Genomic DNA, 12,558 nt, shown 5'->3' on the forward strand with positions numbered 1-12,558 from the left:
GGTCTAACCCATGTTTTAGACAGTTCCAGCTGAATCTCCATGCTGTTAAACTCAATGCCTTAACCAATAAAGGTAAATATTCCATTTGCCTTTTTAACCACTTTATCTAGCTGTCCTGATACCTTAAGGGCCTAGTGGACATGCACACTGAGGTTCCCCAATCCTCAATATTTCCCAGGCTCCTACTGTTCATCCTCTATTCCCTTACTTTGTCCTGCCCGACTGGATCACCTCACATTTATCTGGATTGATTTCTATTTGCCACTGATCAGCCCACGTGACCTTGCCATCAATATCCTCTTGTAACCTAAGGCTATTCTCCTCGCTACTTATCACATCACCAAGTTTTGTATCGTCTGTAGATTTACTGATCAAGTCTCTTACTTCAGGTCTAAATCATTTATGTAAACTATAAACAGCAAGAGCCCTCCAGTCAGAAAAACACCCCTCAACTGTCATTCTCTGGTTCCTGCCACTCAGCCAATTGTGGATTCAATTTGCTAAATTCCCTTGGATCCCATGGGCTTTTAGTTTTCTATCAGTCTGCCACATTGGACCTGATCAAAAGCCTCGCTGCAGTCCAAGTAGATGGCATCAGAAACATTGCCTTTATTTGTATACCTTGCCCCTCTTCAAAAAATTCATTCAGGTTGGACAGACATGAATCCCCTTAACAAAATATCTATGAAAAATATCATCTGCATTATAATGTCAAGTTTGCAGAAAACAAGGCTGTGTTGTTAAGTATATTCAAGGCTGAGACAGACATTTTTAATGAATAATAGGATCAAGGGATAAGGGGACAAGTAAGGAAAGTGGAGTTGAGGGATTATCAGATCAGCCATGATCTCACTGAATGGTGGCTAGACCTGATGGGCCAAATGGCCTACTTCTGCTCCCATACCTTATGGTCTGCCCAAACTTCAATTACCCAAAGAAAGAATGAATCATCACTTTATAGAGCAAAGAATGGCAGACAAAGAAAGGTGGGCTGTTAAATCTATTATCATTTTGGGGAATGAAGGATTGAGAAGAAGTAAATCCTCTAGAATTTTGACAGACGACCTTAGCTTCATTCCATCTAAACTCCCTCTGTAGGTCAATGTTCTCAATGTGCACAAGATACCTGCAGCTTGTTACTGTTCAGTAGGGCATTGGGGGCAAATAGCAGTGACGTACATTTGTAACAATCAGAAAATACTAAAAACATGAGTTTATATTTATGGTAGCCAATGCAAACACAAACAAAAACCCATAGAAGCTGGTTTGCTTCTACAATGCTTGGCACTATAACTAACAATTGTTTAACTTTCCATGATAATCTTCTGCACCAAGCTCTTATCCACGGGAACTGGGTATCATTCAGATTCTAACTGACTTGTAAAAGCGGGAGAACTTTCTTCTCTCCAAAGTCCTCAAACTCCTCCTCAGAAGATTGCTCCTAATGCCCCAGGTCTTCAGCATCGATCACACCACCTTGTGACGTGCTCCAATTGTGCAGAGCACACCACACCAGGATGATACAACACATTCTGTCCAGAGCCACATCTACAGCAGCCCCATCACCTGCTCCAACACAGCCTTGATCAAGGCATGTGCACAGATTGGCTGAAGGTGCCATGCGACTGAGTAATTATCATACTTACATGACTCATGATGCAATGTTCTCCTTGTCCCAGAGGCTGCTTGGAGGTATTACAAAATGATGGGAAGCTTTTGGCCAGCTTTAGCCTCTTTTAAGTCATTGCAACTAATTTCTGCAGCATTGAGATGCCAATATATAATTTGCAAGGATGAATGGCATGCTGCAAATTGCCTTTGAAGAGCATTTGAAACCTAAGCACTATAGTTGGACAGATGCCCTGACCTTGAGCTTCTCAACTGATGATTGACCATAGCCAAGCCCTACACAGTGTATGGATTGTGCCTGTGACTGATACTACTGGGACTTTGTGATGGACATTGGCTCCCCCTTGACCAGTTTGGGGACTAGCCCCCATCCAATTTCTGATGTGATCATTTGGCTGAATAAAAATGCAGTGCGTTTACTGTGCAGGCCGGTGTATGTATTAGATTGACTTCTCAGTGTGCCATACAGCAAGATGACCCCCTCCCACTCCCGATAAATTCTTACTGACAAGCAGCCTTTGCAAAAGGAGCACCTCAATACAGCTGGATTGGATAACCTAGGAGCAAATTACTGCAGATGCTGGAATCTGTACTGAAAACAAAAAATGCTGGAGATCACAGCGGGTCGGTAGCATCCATGGAGAGAGAACAAGCTAACATTTTGAATCTAGACTCAAAACATTAGTTTGCTTTCTCTCCGTGGATGCTGCCGATCCACTGCAATCTCCAGCATTTTTTGTTTTCAGTACAGATAGCCTTTGACTCTGGTTGAAGTGCCAACATACTAACAGGCTCAGCAAGTAAGGCGAAGCAAGCATACTGCAAGCATGCAGCTAGACATTAAGAGAGCAAGCGAGCAGCCCTGAGATGCAGCCAGGTCTAATCCACGAGCTGAGTGTCTGTCCCTGTGCACAAAGTGTCCTTTCAGCTGCCTTTCAATGCTAGTTTTTGATGCACCCTGCAATGCAAGTTTGTGCTTTCAAAATGCCCTGCAAGTAGATCAGAGAGTCACTATGATGGTTGCAAAGAGTTGGCAACTACCAAATGTCGATGTCCATAGATGAGGGTTGCATGTAGCTAGTGCCTGTGGATCATGCCCAGAGACACTGTTTGGTGCTGAGATACATGGAAGCAGTTCACAGCTAACAGTGAGCTCCAGTTGCCAGCTACTCACTCTGAGAATTCTCAATGTTTATCTTGTTCGGTGTATTTGATAAGATAGCTGAATATTAGTGCCGTGAGATGCGGCATAAATAATGTGTTTAACAAGCTATAATCCCCTTAATTGGCAACTTCCCACTGTCCAATGAGAAACTCACCTTGATGCTCAGCATCATAATAAATACATAAAAGACACGAGTCTTTCCACTGTTGGAATAGGCCTTAACAGATCCCTCCCCCAAATCTGCCACAAATCTTGTCACTCAGGCCCCTAAAAGATTCCACCTTTTATCTTTTCCAAACCTTGACTCTAAGTCACTATAGCTGCATATCTCCACTAATCCTTAGACAGCATGAATGAAATCAGCTGTGAGTAACAGGTCATCATTGAAATTAAGTCTTTGTGGCAATATTACTTCTAATGCCGTGTCTTCCTCATGTGATTATACATTTTGCCTGCTTAAATGGTTTGTGTTTCATGGTAACATCAGTTCTGCTGCTCTTTGCTGTAGCATTGTGGTGGTGGTGGTGGTGGGTGGGGTCTTACCTGTATTTATGCCTACAATGGTGGATTCTAACTTCATTATGGCTAAACCGAACATTTCCATTCCTTCCCAGGTGAAATTTAGAAATTCTATCTCTTCCACAGCTTCTCGTATGAATCCTACTGTTTGCAGCTTTAATAAGCAGTGTCTACTTTAATCACTCTTTACTGAACGATTGTGCAGTTTACATAAATGATTTCTGCCTTTATTGCAGATCCTGTGAAGGATCTCCCAAATTTTCTATCTTCGCTGAGCCAGTTCTGCTGGAGGTTTTAAATCTACTCAACATTATCGCTTTAATTATTAGCTTTGCGATGCCTCTGGAACTGTGACCTCAGATGAATATTTCTTCCATGGACCTTTCCTTCTAGTTCTGTAGTCAGGCTTTGTGATACCCTGTCTCCATGGCTGTGACCTGACTGAACTGCAGGTCTTAAAATATTTTCACTGTCCACTGGAATATTCTTCCTTTTTGGAGGTTTCTAGGGTTTTTATTTTGCAAGTTTCTCAAAATGTCAGCTCTTTTCTGCTGTTGACAGTGCTGCACGAGCAAGTGACATAAAGCTGCATCTGAAGACCCCACACCACTGTACGCTATGTAATGTGAGCAGCCAAATTAAAGCTGCGCTGCTGCCTATTTTGTTGTATGGGTCTGTCAGTTCACTATTACTGAAGGAGCTGCTGCTTATGATAAAAGCTGCCAACACCATCCTTTATAAGTATAGGAAATTACAGGGTTTAGAAACTTGGCCTAATGGAGGAAAACCACTTTCTGGCCTAAGGATTGAGTCTCTTGTCGTTAACACAATATGGTTTATTGAATGATAGCAACTGATTACAAGTTTCATTAATATGATGTATATTATTACAGAGACTATATTGAGATGTTAAAACTCATTCCTTCAAGCTCCTGAAATGTTCTGTCAATGGGTCCATATGACCACAACTTCATGGGTTGTGCTTATGACACTCAATATTGAATCTTTTATCTCCTTTTCAAAACCTTTTATAATAATGGAAGCAACTTAAGTATTACAATATCCAAGACATTAAAACAGCTATTTCATGATGTTCAGCAGAAAAATTAAACTTGTCAAAAAGGAAGACTCATTGTAAAGGATGAACCACCCATGGTTAAGAAAGACGCTGAAAGAGATTATCCAATCAAAATCAAGACATACAATGGGTGAAAACTACAGGTAGACTAGAGGATTGGGATTTTCTTTTCAGGAACCAACACAAATGACTAAAAAGCAAACAAAGAAAGAGAAAATTGATTGAAAGTAAATTGGCAAGGAAGATAAAAGCAAACAGCAAGAGAATCTATATGTATGTAAAAAGAAAGAATGTAGCTAAGGTATGTGTGGAGTACTTGGAGGATGCAATTGAGGAATTAGTAACAAGGAACATGGAAATGGCAGTTAATTTTAACCAATGTTTTGCACACTTTTCAAAGCTGGTTAGTACTATAAACATATCACAAGTTAAATGAGCAATGTGCTAATGCAAGGAGAGATCTTGTAACAATCTCTATCATGAGGGACAAAATATTTGACAAACTAATGAGATTACAGGAGGACAAGTTGCCACTTGTGGAGCATTCAAAGCGGGGTCTGTAAGTAGAAGGTACTTCAATTAAATACATTGGAGAAATTCAGAAGATGGACTAAACAGATATGCTGAAAGGCTGAGAAAGGTTTGATGGAATAGCAGAAGCTTGTGTAGAGCAGCACAAATTGGTTGGGTCAAATGGTATGTCTTTGTGCTGCTGCAAACGCTGTACAATTTGATGTAACCCTAATATTGACACCCTTCCTTCATAATTTTAACATCGCCATATTCATTGGCTTGTTCAATAGTTTGTTTTTTCTCAATGCATCAAATCTCTCTGCAGTTTCAACTCTTCCAATTTCTGCATCTGTTTCTCGCCTGAAATCTTCTACTTTGCTCTCAGGCCCTCTAGTCCTTTTACACATCTGACACATCGCTTCCTATGAAACTGCTGATGACCGAAGCCTCCCCTGTATCTAACCTGCCCTCTGTTACATATACCCCGAATCCACTAGTCGCCTTCTTCACATTTTTAAAATCTGCAGAAAACCCATCTTAACTGAAACTTTCCTAACTCTCTCAGGACAGCATTTGTACTTTAGGGCTGTTTCTGTTTTAAAAGTGCTATGTTAATATAAGCAGCTGTTAAAGAAAACTACACTGGTATTGTGAATTGATGTGATGATTCACTAATGAGGTCTATTCTATAATAAAGTGTCCAATTCGTCCTCCTGTTTGAGACAAAGACCTGCTGAATATTTGTAACATTCTCTGTGCTTTAGAAAGATATTAAGTTTACAAGAATCAACTCAATCTGCTATCATCCTACTGTACTAAGCATGCTGTTAGATTTGGCACACAGTCACATTTACCCTGTTCTGAAGAATTGTATTTACACTGTTCTGAAGAAGAATCCTACTGGACTCAAAACGCTACCTCTAATTATCTGTCCAAAGATGCTGCCAGAACTGCTGAGTTCCTCCAGCATTTTCTGTGTTTATGGCACACATATATTGCTTCTTCACCTTTTTATATATTTGGAATTAAACTGCAGTAAAACTTGTGAAATCATTCGCTGTATGGAAATCTATTTTGTTGCAAATAAGGCATATCCCCATAGTAAAAGAGCACATGCATTTATATTGGTCATTTTGTGATGTTAGGATGACTCAAAGCATTTTACAGCTAATTAACCCTTTTGCAGTATAGCCAATACAGCAGTGTGGGATCTGAGCACAGCAAGATCCCACAGGCAGCACGTAATTATCATTCAGTAATGTTAGTTGTGCAATAAATATTGGGCAGCACCATGCTGATGAGACTAGTTCTAATCACTACACATTTAGCAAGGACATCCAAACTTTGGGGAGAAGCAGTTTAATGTTGATGTTTTAAAAGTTTTCAAACATCAGACACACTTAAAAGCAGGTGCACAGGTTAGAAGTTGCGACGTCAGCAAAGAAAGCAAGCATGATTTGAAAAGAAGACAACATGTATGATTTACATATGAGATACTGAATATCTTTCTATATGAAAATAAGGAAAACACCTACAGGAGCATTTCTGCAGACCTTTACAAAGTAATTGGTATTGATTTCTAAATTGGAGCTGCCTCTCATCCTTAGTAATAAATGTCATAATAAACTGGTCAGATCATATTTCATTTCTCCAAGATGTATCATTTGTAATAGTCTTTCCTTTATTTCCTGTATTCCTGTTAAATTGTCCAACCAGACAGCATCTTCTTAACTTGGGTCCCTTATCTCCAAATCACGCTTTGTGGATTAACGTTAACCAACTCGACGAGCTAAATGCTAAAAATGAAATGACAAGCTGTCAACACCTGCTGTCTGAGTGCAGTCACTGTTCCATAAAAGACCAATAAATCTTCACTACTGACCCAGTTTGGAACAGTACTGAGATAATGCAAGCTCCATTTACATAATCCAGACAGGCATCTCATTCCAGTCATTAGACCCTGTAGTGCAGAAGAAATTTAGAGCAAAGACACTTGCAATCTGCATACTTACCAAGTGGCAGAATTAGGGCTGGTGAGAATTTTTTCTCCCTTTTTAAATGCAGATTTATTACTTTCATCTCCAAGGGATTGATCAGCATCCTGTAGGCTTCCAAACACACACTCAGTGCATTAAGCTTGTCATAAAGAGCTATCTGAAAAATGTCTGCAACTCTAAAGCGATAAAGCATCATCAACATATTTCTATGTGATCATCTGATCTCAGGCTATAATGATGAATAAGTATGAGTTGGCCTAATTCTGTTCCCTGAGGTACACCTATTCAGATTGTATCTGTTTTAGACCTGTGGATCATAACTAACTCACAGTAACTGGCTAAGTGAGACAATGCCACATACTTATATGAACGATTTGTAATGATAAAACAAAATCACACAACACAGTTGCTTTTCCCTTTTGATAAGTGACTTTGTATTTTGAGGAAACTCAATACAAAAACAATTCCTAGATATAATTTTAGGTGCTTATCCTCAATGTTAGAGAATTTAGTCTATCGTTGAATTTAGCTTGAGTAGAATTGTAACAATACCAGGTTCCTTGAAGCTTAAATCAATGTGAAATTCACTGCTATATTTGAATATAATGCAATGAAGAGCACTTAGTGCAGCCTTGAAACTCACAGGATTTTGTCATGTAAATTCCAACTGGTCTACAGACACACATAATAATACTATAATACCATGTCAGAGGACTAGTTAAGAGCAGTTCTTTGATGTAATATGGTGAAAGTGCTACAGGAAACCATTGTTTATCACTGCTCCCTGTGGTCAGTTGTAGTTGAAGATGTGGTTTATCATTTTTCAGGTTTCCCATAACATTCGGGATCTTGTCATCAGATAATCCTTGCTTTATCATCTTGATGTGTGCCAACAAATAACCGTAAGCTGTGTAAGGCTGACATTACAGTATAGTTCTCAATATGGCAGTATCGCATAATCTCCAGTGGCCAGTTCAATAATCATATTGTTCATGACTTCATAATTACACACTTGCCCACACAATTGCTGGTTTAGACCACATGAGGTGAAGAGATTTTCCAAGCAATGTTTTAAAATCTCCATAACTTTTTATTCCTGTTGATACACAACACTGAGTTAACAGTAGAGGCATAGTCGCATAACATTTTGTCAAGTGAAGCCCTTTAAATAAAAGGAGAAAATCAAATTGATGTTAAAATGTACCTGAAAGGTGATTATAATTTAAACAGTTCAGGGTTATCAGATCTAAGCTAATGACAGGGTCATTTTGCAAATTCCTGTTTTTTTTAGCACTTGTACTTCTGAACGAGTATTTTTGTAACACTTTGTTAAATATGACAGCATTAGCATTTTTCAGTTGTTACAGACCATTAGTTCCAAATCTTGCATAGCAATTAACCACATATATTACAATTTGGCAGAAATCTCGTTAATTAAAATCAAGTTGTATGAAGCATTTAATGGTTACCTACTACAAAAGCTCTGAATGCATTCACATGCTGCATATCTGATATGGTATGTTATTCTGCCGGGTTAACATTTGAGCAGTTTATACTGGGGTGACTTGATTTTCAGGTACTTTTTAAATTTTGTCTGCAGTTTCTATTGGATCTTGAGCTGTCTTGGCAGACCACATGTGAAACGAATGTTTCCTCTTGCGGATGATTCTAGAACTAGGGGTCACAATTTAAAAAATAAGGTGTCATCCATGGTAGCAAGAAAGTGAAAGGTCATTGGGGAAGGAGGGTTTGTGGTGTAATTAGATCAGCAAATGGCAGAGTAGACTCAAATGGCTTACTCATGCTAACAGCTCGTAGTTTAATATTATAATTTACAAAATAAAAACAGGTAATGCACCCAGTTTGAACAAAAGATTAGGTAGGGCTAAAAATAAAATGCTGGAATCAGTAGAAATATTTTGATGTCATGACTATCTGCAAAAGCAAATAGTTTGATGGCAATAGAGTCAAAGATTTAATTCAAGTTTCACAGTTTATTTACTAAATAATACTGAAAGAACTACGGATGCTGTAAATCAGAACCAAAAACAGAAATTGCTGGAAAAGCTCAGCAGGTCTGGTAGCATCTGCGGAGAGAAATCAGAGTTAATGTTTTGGACCCGAAATGTTAACTCTGATTTCTCTTCACGGATGCTGCCAGACTTGCTGAGCTTTTCCAGCAGTTTCCGTGTTTGTTTCACAGTTTGTTAGATTTAGATTAATCGGAATCCGTGGGCTCTCCCCCATAAGCTGGAACACAAGCCATCCATTACTTCAAGCCAGGAAAGTGTCCATTTGGGCCAAATGGCTCCACTTGTGTTGATTTCAACTGGATCATCATCTCCAAGGCAAGTATAGAACCAATCAGTGAGCTGAAGGCACTAACGTCCAGATTTCATGCTTGGGCCTTTTCATCAGTGCTGAGCTCTAGTGCTATTCTTCTCCTGGAGGAATCGTAGCTTGGCAGGCCACAGGTCTTGTAAGTCTGAAACCTTGGAATCAGAATAAGTGAGTTGGAGAACAGGAGGTCTGTGGTCACATTATCTGAACTTCTCACAATGCAAGCCAGCAAAATGAGGGAAATCTGGCAGTTGAGAAAAGGCTTCAGCCAGGACATGCCATCATCCTTAATATTCTTGACAATGCTGGACTTCACAATGACTCTGTTACAGTTGTCTCCACGATACAGGAGTCCACTTCCTCTGGCCAGCTCAGGAGATACAACGGTCCTTGATCCCCTGTTGGTTCTGCTGTGTTCCTTTTTATTGTGTGCCACCTTGTCTTTGAAAAGAGAAGGCATAATATCAGTAGTTGTGTAGCATTATGTTTTCATGAAGTCCCTGCCATAACTGAATGTATATGGAGGTAGAAAGAAGTAGATGCGAGATTGACAGCATTGGCATTTGTGTGAGGGCTAGGTGTAGTATCTACCGTTATGCATTTGCCTTGAATGCCAGAGAGTGGTGCTGGATTGGTAAAGGGACATTGACAGGTTGGTGGAGCAGCGAGTGAAAACTTTCAAATGAGGATTCATTCATTGACTTTGACCACTCATGTGGTTGAACTGCTGCCAATTCCTAAAGACCAGACAGCGTATGTTGACTTCCCCGCAATCTGTTCCTTGGAGGCTTTTCTTAAGGACTTCATGGCCACTCTGCTGCAGAATCATTTCCCTGCTGTCCAGTTCTACCACTGACTAGACCCCTAACATCTGAAGCCTACTCTTTGCCATTGGTGTTCCATGTTCCTTGTACACAGTTGCAGAAATAAGAGTCATATACAATATTCATTGTACTTCCTTAAGAAGAGAAACAGACTGGCTTTAAGAAAAGAAGGCAGGATGCACTATGTGCTATTAAAACACCTTACTTTTCACTGGCTCTTTCCTTAGTCTCCACTAAACATGAAGTAAATACATGCTGCCTTGGCAGCACCATAACCAGGCACTCAGATCATGAATTGTGATCTCTGTGCTCGAGAAATCGTGCACATCATCATCCCTAATATATTTAGGTTATACGATACTAGATCATTTGCACATGACTCATACTCACCTGTATATTATGATTATTTCCTGAGAAACATTTGCAGTAATAGAAATCAAGAGCTGCATCCTACGATTCAGTGCAAATTCATTAAAGAGAGTCAGACTGCCACGTTTTTTGCTTATCATTTGTAAACAGTAAAAGGACAAAATATACTTGCAAGTCAGGTTGGTGTGTGGCTTGGAGGGAATCTTCAGGTGGTGGGGTTGCTATGTACATTATTATCTTCTCTTTGTATTCTCTATCATCTTTCTTACTCTGTTGCTGTCTAAGATAGTGCTACTTCCTTCTTCAATACTATATGACACCTTTGACTTCTTTATGCATCTTAGTCCTCTCTTTGATTTCTGTCTGCTAGTGGTCTGTCCCTCCTAACTGAATTTAAATGTTCCCAACCACAATACAAAATCTTCCTTGTGTTCATTTGGACTCAGTCCTCTTGAAGTCTAAATTGTCCTTTTTGAAAAGGTGCTTCCTGCCTGAGAATTCTTCCTAATGTCCCAAGAAATGGAAACATTCCCTTCTGCACGATGCCTCAAACCACACATTGATCTTCCCTATCTTGCTGTTTTGAATCTCACTCACACGAGACACTGGAGGTAATTTCTGAGATGCCTTTATCCTTCTACATGGTACAGTTCATGTGTTTAAAAATGCTGCGTAGGAGTTTTGATGAGTTGCTATACGGCATTTTGCAATTCATACACACTGCTGCCACTGTGCACCAATAGCCAACATAGTGAATGTTTGAGATGGTATATATGTAACTCTTACAATGAAGTCCGAGAGCTAAGACTTCAACAACCACAAAACATCTTTCTTTGTGAAAGGATTGACTACAGTCAGTGGAGAGTTTTCTTGCTGATTCCCATTGACTTCAATTTTACCAGGGCTTCATGATGTCTTTCTCACTGAAGTTCTGCCTTGATGTCAGTCACTCCCACCTCATGTCTGAAATTCAGCTTTTTTGTCCATCTTTCAACCAAAACTGTAATGAGGTCAAGAACCGAGTGGACATAACAGGCACAAACTGAGTACTTGGAGGATAGCTGGAACACTGGGAAGAATTAAAGTGAATTCCAGAGGACTGTGCTACATTTGGGTTCCCAAAGAGGTGAATGCAAGTTCAATGTTGTTGTAATGTATAAAGAAATTCTTGGGGTGGGGTGAGGCAGGGGACAACTAAAAATTAAAGTGACTTCATACGATACAAATTTGCAAACTTCGTGTTGTTCTAATATTGCTTACTTTATTTAATTCTTTTTGATATTCAAATTATTTTGACTTTGTTTAAAAATATGAAATCTCGTGACATGGGTGTTGGGTTCAGCCTTGACAGTAGCATTGGCTACATCTGACCATTGTGCTTTAGGAAGGAAGTAGTGAAGACATTGGAGAAGGTGCAGAAAAGGTTCACAGGGACAGTTCCAGTGATGAAGAACTTCAGTTATGAAGATAGTCAGGAGAACGTAGGACTGTTTTCTTGAAAGAAAATAAGGCTAAGATTTAATAGAGGTATTCAAAACTGTGAGAGGTCTAGACAGAGTGGATAGGGAGAAATCTTTCCCGTGTGTTAGAGCCAGGTTCAATTGGATCATACGAAAGGGAATTAGATCAATAGCCAAAAAGAACAAATATACAAGATTTGGGGACAAGACAGAAGAGAGTTACTAATGGGTTGAATGGTCTATTTCCACCATATAATCAATTCTGTGATTCTAAGACACACATGTGTGCTTTGGATATCAAAACAGAAAACCAAAGGAGAAAATGGGAAGGGATATATATTGTAACAAACGGACTGAATTCATCAAATGGGCACTGTCCTTTTAATAAAGCCCAATGGAATTAATTCAGATCCCTCAAAGGTAATAAATAGTGTGTACGTCAATCTAGAAATTGTCTACGGTGGTTTAAGGGATTAGGATCTCTGATGAATATATCAGGAATCAACTCTATAAAGGCAGCATCGCAAACAATAGTGAAAACACTCAAGGGCAAAGCATTAAAGCCTTTACTGTTACAATTATTCACATAATTTTGACTAAATTTCACTACTCAGACAAAATACAGACACTGAGATAACAAGGTGTAGAGCTGGATGAACACAGC

Source organism: Rhincodon typus, chromosome 19 (genome assembly GCF_021869965.1).
Source record: "Rhincodon typus isolate 14 chromosome 19, sRhiTyp1.1, whole genome shotgun sequence".
Taxonomy (NCBI): Eukaryota; Metazoa; Chordata; class Chondrichthyes; order Orectolobiformes; family Rhincodontidae; genus Rhincodon; species Rhincodon typus.